The following is an 8,737-nucleotide window of genomic DNA, read 5'->3' on the forward strand; positions in this document are numbered from 1 at the left end:
ATATCACTCCGAAACCAGTCAGCCAGGTAAATTTCCTCATATTATGTCAGTAAAGAAATTACAAAGTTAATCAGTGATTATGTAAGTGTTGAAAGTGTATATAGAAAATGAAGTTCTCATTTTGCTCCCATAGCAAAGAACAGGTCTTGCTAATTAAAAAAAAACGCAAATATCTATGTTTATTAGTTAAAGATGGTTCCAAAACCCAGTTTGTGTTGCCCAAAACATTATTTATTATGTATTATGTACTTCCATTTTTTCTGAAATATGCAATTCTCGAGGATACTGAAAAGGATTTACTTTTCCCAAAACTTTCTTATCCAGACAGGTTTTACTAGATATCGGTTCTTCACCACGAAATACAATATTTTAATTTATTCCAGAGGAAATGTCAATGGAATACCTTTATGCCATTAATTTTAAGTTTTATGTCGAACGCTGTAAATCATCTTCCGTTGTGGCAAGTAGAATTAGAGGTCATCAACAAATCAAAGTATCTACATTTATATTTCTAGCCATGTCTTGCTTCCCTGAATTATTTGATGATACTATTCATGTAAGTGGTGAAGAACAGAAATGAAAATCTATAATCCTGCCTTACTCCTGAAGTGATTGTTTTCCAATTTGGTTGCCTGTCTTTAAGTTAAATTGAAATTAAGTTTTGTTTACAGAGATTGTAGATGTTTTGTAGGACAGACTCGGCTAATTTCGTGATATTTTTATTTTAAATTTATCATGAAATTATACCAGGGATAAATGTAATTCTTATGGTATAATATAATTGGAAGATGTTGTATTGTAACAAAGATTTTGTTCACTGCGCTATTGCAGTGTCGTGAGCGTTTTTTTTTTTTTTTAAGGGTTGTGAGATCTATAGCTTTGAATTTGTGAATGAATACACCATCCGATTTCCTTTGTTAAAAGAAGAGTTTTTTGCTTTATTTATAGCTTTGAATTTGAGAATGAATACACCATCCGATTTCCTTTGTTAAAAGAAGAGATTTTTGCTTTGTTTATAGCTTTCAATTTGAGAATGAATACACCATCCGATTTCCTTTGTTAAAAGAAGAGTTTTTTTCTTTGTTTTATGGTCCAAATTGGTTTCAATGGTAAGTACTGACGTTGTATACTTCTTTGTGAAAATATATACTTATCAGTGCAGTTGTTTTCTCAGTTTTTTTCTCATTCCACGAGGCCAATTTTTTTTTTCTTTAAATTTTTCCTATGGTATAACAACATTCTCTGATGGAAGAGATACCAAATGCATTAAACATAAAATAGTTGTGTGTGTATTCAAAGCATCTCTGATATTGTGCATGTCGTGCATGTTGCAGATAGCAGATAATCGCAGGGTCAAATGTGAAAAGAAATACAATAAGTGATATGAAAGAGACAAGTGATTGTGTCTGAAACAAAGGAAAGCTACCGCAGAGAAATCTTGCCTTTTTCTTGGCATGTTCGACGAGGATCAGGAAGGGATCAAGCAGCAGTGAAGGAGAATGACATATTTTCCAGCCTTTGAAGTGAGTTAAAAGAGGCAGACAACGAAGCAGCACCATCTTCAGCAGCCAAACAAAGATCTGTGCTCAAAGAAAAGGCGGATGATAAGCCTGATGATTTGTGCGGATCTTGCTCAGGAAATTTTGAGGATTCTTCTCCTATACATAAATGTTTAATTTTGTCTATATTTATGGAAAGTCCCCATTTTTCATATTCTTCTTTTAGTTTTCTTTCCATATAAGATAATACACAACATTGTCTTACATTAGGCATGTCAATTGATGCCCACAGGAGCAAGCGCGCGCTTTAGAGCTCAGGAGAGCCTGAGCACTTTACAGCGGAAAGGACAGAAAGACGAAAGAGGTGGTATATGCCGCTTGGTCGAGCTATATTCAGGGATGGCCAGCATTGATACAATAGATAAAGGGAAGAGAACTTATGAAAAGTGTATCCATGTTAATTTTTAGATTTGTCTGAGAAGTATAAGTGCATTATAAGAATGTAAGTTTTAATTTTTATGCTCATTTTTCACAAGTTTGATTTTTTTGTTCAAAAGAAACATTTTGTCAACATTTCGTATAGAAAAGTGAAATTTTCAGGTATAGGCCTATTTATTTAGTAGCCTTACAGAATGTTTTCGTAAATCTAATATACCGTATATACGTATTACTGAAGATAGTGTATTGAAAATTTTGAAAATATTCGCATGGATATTGTTTGTAAGGAAATGAATTAACAAAGCAACTACTGTTACATCATAAGCAAAAGATACGTGCCCATGTGTTGTAAAAATGTCAGCTCTATAGCTTCAGCAGATTTCGAGAAAATAATTTAATATTCTGATGATAGGAAGTTGCTCACAAATATCACCTTAAAAGCATAATGCGATAAGAGTTTTGTTATGGAATATTAGTTACACTTAAAACAGACACAGTGCCTAGGTAACTTTGCTTTGTACTGTAATCTTGTTTTCATTAGTTTATTGATTACTTTTGTAAGGCTAAAGGTACCATCAATATAAATTCCAACTTATCATGCCATACTCAATCTCATTCTTTGGAATATCACTTTCTTTATGAATGATGTGTTTCATCCACTTAATACAGTATAATATTATACTACTATGGAATTTAAGTGAATATTCCTTCTTAACTCTCTATTATGTTATTAAGATTTAAAACACAAGTGCAATATTAAGAAATCAGTGTTAATACTTTTGTTTTACAGATAATATAGATAATATTAAACAGAAAGAAGCCATATGAAAATAACGACATAAAATTTCACGTTCCGTTTGAAGTTTGTGCACCACTGTTTTCTTAATCCAACAGGTTGCTTATGCATATACACAACCATTCCTCGTCAAGGTCAGAAAAATGCGCTTGCTTTGACATCACTGTCTCACATAAACTATTTCATAATGTCGCGCAAGAAACATTATGTAATTTCGAAAGAACATTTCCTTGAACAAGCTCAACATAATACACAACAACATCATAATAAATTTAAACTATTTCAAAATGTCGCACGAGTAATATCGTGTAATTTCGAAAGAATATTTTCCTATTTGAGTGACGTTCGAAATAGGTTCATATCTGACAATTTACCAATATACACGGTTGTAAATTGCAACAAAAGTAATGACACTTAAAGTACATCATTCTTTTGTATTTAAAATGTATCACTATTTAGTCGGCCTCGGTAGCATAATTGGTATAGCGCTGACCTTCTATGCTCGAGGTTGCGGGTTCGATCCCCTCCCTGGTCGAAGGCATTTAAGTGTGCTTAAATGCGACAGGCTCACGTCAGTAGATTTACTGGAATGTAAAAGAACTCCTGCAGGACAAAGTTCCGGCACGTCGGCTATATAAACTCTGTAGTTGCGAGCGTCGTTAAATAAACCATAATTTAAATATTTTGTATCACTATTTTCTACAAAGAAAAGAATGAAGTAAGTCGCTTTCCTGAATATGTATTATACTATTAGTTTTAGTTATCTGATACCGAGCGAGGTGACTTATGCGTTCTGCATTGGACTCGGATTCGGGAGGTTCATGGTTCGATTTCTGGACCGACCAACCTGAATGTGGTTTTAGTTACTTAGTCAAATGTCGGATTGGAATTTTCATTGTCACGGTCCATTTCCCTTCCCCTCCCATAGACATATTCAGGTCTTCGTCCGCAACCGTTCCTGGGTTCCCAGCCTTCCGGAATACATCTCTGCCAGGATTCCTTCCTTAAGAGCACTTCCAAGGGCGCTTCAACATCTTGAAAGGACCGTTAGAACGGATCCTGTAATGATTGGTCACCTTGATGGTATGAACTTAGGGCGTGGGCCCTCATTGGCTGAGCGGGTGAGGGGTCACATGTGGCCGTTGGGCTCGTACACCTTAACCTAATTTTTTTAATAGGTTTACGACGCTATATCAACATCTTTGGTTATTTAGCGTCTGAATGAGATGGAGATGATAATGCCGGTGAAATGAGTCCGGGGTCTAGCACCGAAAGTTACCCAGGTCATATTGGGTTGAGGGAAAACCCCGGAAAAAACCTCAACCAGGTAACTTGCCCCGACCGGGAATCGAACCCGGGGCACCTGGTTTCGCGGTCAGACGCGCTGACCGTTATTTCACAGCTTAACCTCATTCATTCCATAGAATTCTGGGTATAAAGGGTCGTTTCTAACCGACCCTAGCCACTTTTACCTAACCTAACCTAACCTAACCTAACCTAGTTACCTGATTATATTTTGATTCAAGCATAACAGTGCTTTGTACAAGTCCCTGTTGATGTAAACAACACAACTTGTATTATATACGGCGTAGTTAACTTCATAGGACTTCGGGTCTGGACTTCTATCCCTAGTTATATGTATCACTGCAATATTTTATGTCTGTTTTCTCACTCCGCGGATCCGTGTCATTAATTTTACTTTTCTTTCCAGTTTGAAGTCCTGTCAGCATAACGAATGCATTACACTTGTTCGTCCGGTTGCCATTTTGCACGTTATTATTACATTATCACATAGTTGACAGGACTTTTATATATAATTTACAGTTCTTTATTCAGCTCTTAGCTGAAACCACAGGGGTCGGTATGTGATGAGAAATTGCTGACAAGATGATGATAAAGTGACGAGTTTTTTCATTTGTTTTCCTTTTTCCTTCATCTCTATTTCTTTTTGTCATTATTTATTATTTATCATCTTTATTTCCACATTTATCTATTACATTTTCTCCAATTTTCTCTTATAATAATAATAATAATAATAATAATAATAATAATAATAATAATGCTAATAATAATAGTAGTAGTAATAGTAATAATAATAATAGTAATAATAATAATAATTGTAATAATAATAGTAGTAATAATAATAATAATAATGCTAATAATAATAATAATAATAATAATAGTAGTAATAATAGTAATAATAATAATAATAATGGTAATAATCAAGCAGGCAAAATAGGCATTCAAAATTCTAAAATAGGCATTTAAAAAGGCACTAACAAATTTCTAATTCTCAACGGCTAACACGACCATAGCGTAGCATTATACACTATTTTCTATAGGAATGTTATTATGGCAGTGAATAATTAATATTCGTCCAAATGTTGTAATGAGAACTGATGTCTATTGTTTGCAAGAATGTTCTTAAATTGGGAGAAACTCCCTTCCACTTCACATGAAGTGATGGGGCAATACTTCAGGGATCCAGTCTCAGCTGGGGACCAAAAACAGTGGGAACGCAGTAACGTCAATGTATTTTCCAATCAGTGCTTCTGATGACTTTTGCTTTGGCATATCTCCACGGTATACTTCACGTATTACAGCAGAAAACTCAACTCCGTACTCAATTCACAAACTCACAAAATGGATACACAGTTTAAAACAACTACCCTAGTCAACTACCATAATGATTCATGCGGCTTTCGAAAGACATTTTTTCTTATTGGTTGATTTTAAATTATTCGATTTCTCCGCGCTCTGGTGGCAGTAAAACGTAACACACAGAATTATCGATAGTTCTATATCACTTCCCTCTGCTAGATAAGAAAGAAACAAATTACACATTCAAAAAATGTCGATAGAATGGTCAGTAAATTCAAGTAGAATATATAATACGGATATTTAGGCAACTTTTAGGCATTTATAAGCAAATAGGCATTTACTACTGAAATAGGCAATTATAGGCACTATAGAATTCGCATATAATACTCACAATGTCTTAAAATGGATATGTAACCTAAAATCTTCCGCCTTCAGGTTAAGGATTAAAATAGGCATATAGGCATAAATCCGCAGCTTAGTTATAATAGTAGTAGTAATAATAGTAATAATAATAATAATAATAATAGTAATAGTAGTAATAATAATGGTAATAATAGTAGTAGTAATAGTAATAATAATAATAATAATAATAATGATAATAGTAGTAATAATAATGGTAATAGTAGTAGTAGTAGTAGTAGTAATAATGGTAATAGTAGTAGTAGTAATAAAAGTAGTAGTAATAATAATAATAATAGGCATACTTTATTGGTAGAATAGTAGTAATAATAGTAATAATAATAATAATAATAATAATAATAATAATAATAATAATAATAGGCATACTTTATTGCTAGAACAAAGATACATATTGTTTTTTTATATAATAATCACTCTAGCACCCTCAGAAAGAGTAAGTTACATACCCGTGTTCGATTCCCGGACCAATCAACCTTCCTGTGGTTTTTCTGTGGTTTTTCACAGTTACTTAGGCAAATGTCGGGTTGGAAATTTCATTGCCATGATCCATTTCCCTTCCCCTACCGTTTAGAAAAAGAATTTAGAATTGAAGGGGTTAGTGGAATAAGGGGGTATCCCACATTTTGGTAAAAAATGAACTAAGTCCATATTATGAAAGCTGAGTCCATCTACTGTTAGTTTAATGTGCTATTTAAGTAAGGGATAGTCCCATTTTAAAGTAAATATGAACATATGAAAGGGCTTTGTAAGTTGTATCAAAATTCTGAATGGAATTAGGAGGTATCCCACAGTTCCTTGAAACCTTGGTTCTGATTGGCCAGCTGTTTGCCTAATTGACCAATGGAAGAATACTGCTTTGATACAATAAGTTTCCAAGCAACATGGCGGATGTTGACCGTACTGATGTTTTTGTAACTGACGAAATGGTGAAAAATAAGACAAATAATAGCAAAAAAAGGAAAAGAAATCCATAAAATGGAAAGACAACAGCAGACACAAGGCATGAAACAGTGGACAAGAATATATTACACGCACAGACAAAGTAATGTCTGCTAAAGTGTTCACTAACATACAGGAAAAGAAAAGCCACCAAATACAGGATGTTAAAAAGTATCCACTATTTTAGGAGATGATAGTATGCATCAAAATAAGAAAATAATGTCTAATAAACATAGGTCCTACAACACACACTTGTTCATAAGAGGTGCTCAATTTGACGTCCATTCATGGCAATGCATTTCTCTGCCCTACAATACAGCAGACTACCAGAAAATCATACCGTGGTTGACACCTTTGGCATGGAATAATGATACGTCGCAAGGAATACTGAAAACAAAAGTCTGGTTGCGGATATGAGCGGGGTTCAGCAGAGATGGTGTTGTGAATTTTCATAATCAGCATGTGTGGGCTGATGAAAATTCCCATGCAGTTGAAATGTTATGTTTTATTTAACGACGCTCGCAACTGCAGAGGTTATATCAGCGTCGCCGGATGTGCCGGAATTTTGTCCCGCAGGAGTTCTTTTACATTGCAGTAAATCTACTGACATGAGCCTGTCGCATTTAAGCACACTTAAATGCCATCGACCTGGCCCGGGATCGAACCCGCAACCTTGGGCATAGAAGGCCAGCGCTATACCAACTCGCCAACCAGGTCGACTCCCATGCAGTTGAAGAAACGAGGCATCAGCACCCATTCTCAATCAACGTATGGGCAGGCATTCTTGGTGAAAGATTAATAGGGCCATATGTGCTACCACAGATACTTTTAGGACTTTCTTATTAACGTATTGCCTGCCTTGCTGGAGAATGTGTCATGTCAGCAGGACTACAGATGTGGTTCATACACGATGGCGCACACATTTTCACCAAATGTGCGTGAACACCTGACGTTGACATTTCAAGACCACTGCAATGGTCGGGGAAGCCCCACACCTTGGCCTGCTCGTTCCCCAAACCTAAATTCCCTAGACTTTTGGTTACGGGGACACATGTGGTTCATACACGATGACGCACACCACTGCAATGGTCGGGGAAGCCCCACACCTTGGTCTGCTCGTTCCCCAAACCTAAATCTCCTAGACTTTTGTTATGGGGACACATAAAGGAATCAGGTCAATTTCAAAGAGTGCGTGATTCCTTACGCCAAAGGGCAGAGAATTGCATTGTGATGAGTGGACATTAGATTAGGCACCTCCTATGAAGAAGTGTTCAGAAAGTATGTGTTGTAGGACCGATGTTTATTAGACATTATTTTCTTGTTTTTATGCATACTAGCACCTCCTAAAATATTGCATATTTTTAACACCCTGTATAGCAAGCACAGTTATGAAACCAAAGCACCCCGATGGAATGCTCATCAAAGCTGCTTAGCGTCCTGACATACTGTCCATATTAAAGTTCAACCTCCAATTCATCACAACTTTTATTTAAATTTGAGATCAGATAATGGATGTGAAGTAGAAAACAATGATCATAACCCATTACCTCCTGGTCTAGTTGCCTCATAAGTGGTGTCTTGTTGGTATCACTTATAAGGTTCAGACCTGTCTTCGGACAGTTGACTCAACAGACAAACAAATGAATCTTATTTAAGTGTCTTTTGATTAATACCTTTCAAAGTTTGTTTCTTTCTTTGTTGTAAAATATAGTATATCATAAGTGAAATTTTCCTACAATAACAACAATAATAAAGATATTATGCTCTACATTTGCAGAAAGTTAGTTCAATACCTACCTAACACATTACCCAAAAGACTTTGTGATTCTTATTATTTTCCTTAAGTTACAGAGAATCTAACAAAATGCTAAATATCTCAAAAACATACTTTTGAGGGATACCCCCTTCTTCCACTAAGCCCTTCAATTCATATCATTCATTTCTTCACCTGATTCCATAGACATATTCAGGTCAAGACGCATGTCTAAGGGCCCCCCCTCTCCGCAACCGTTTCTGGGTTCCCAACCTTCCGCAGTATCTTTGC

Source organism: Periplaneta americana, chromosome 5 (genome assembly GCF_040183065.1).
Source record: "Periplaneta americana isolate PAMFEO1 chromosome 5, P.americana_PAMFEO1_priV1, whole genome shotgun sequence".
Classification (NCBI taxonomy): Eukaryota; Metazoa; Arthropoda; class Insecta; order Blattodea; family Blattidae; genus Periplaneta; species Periplaneta americana.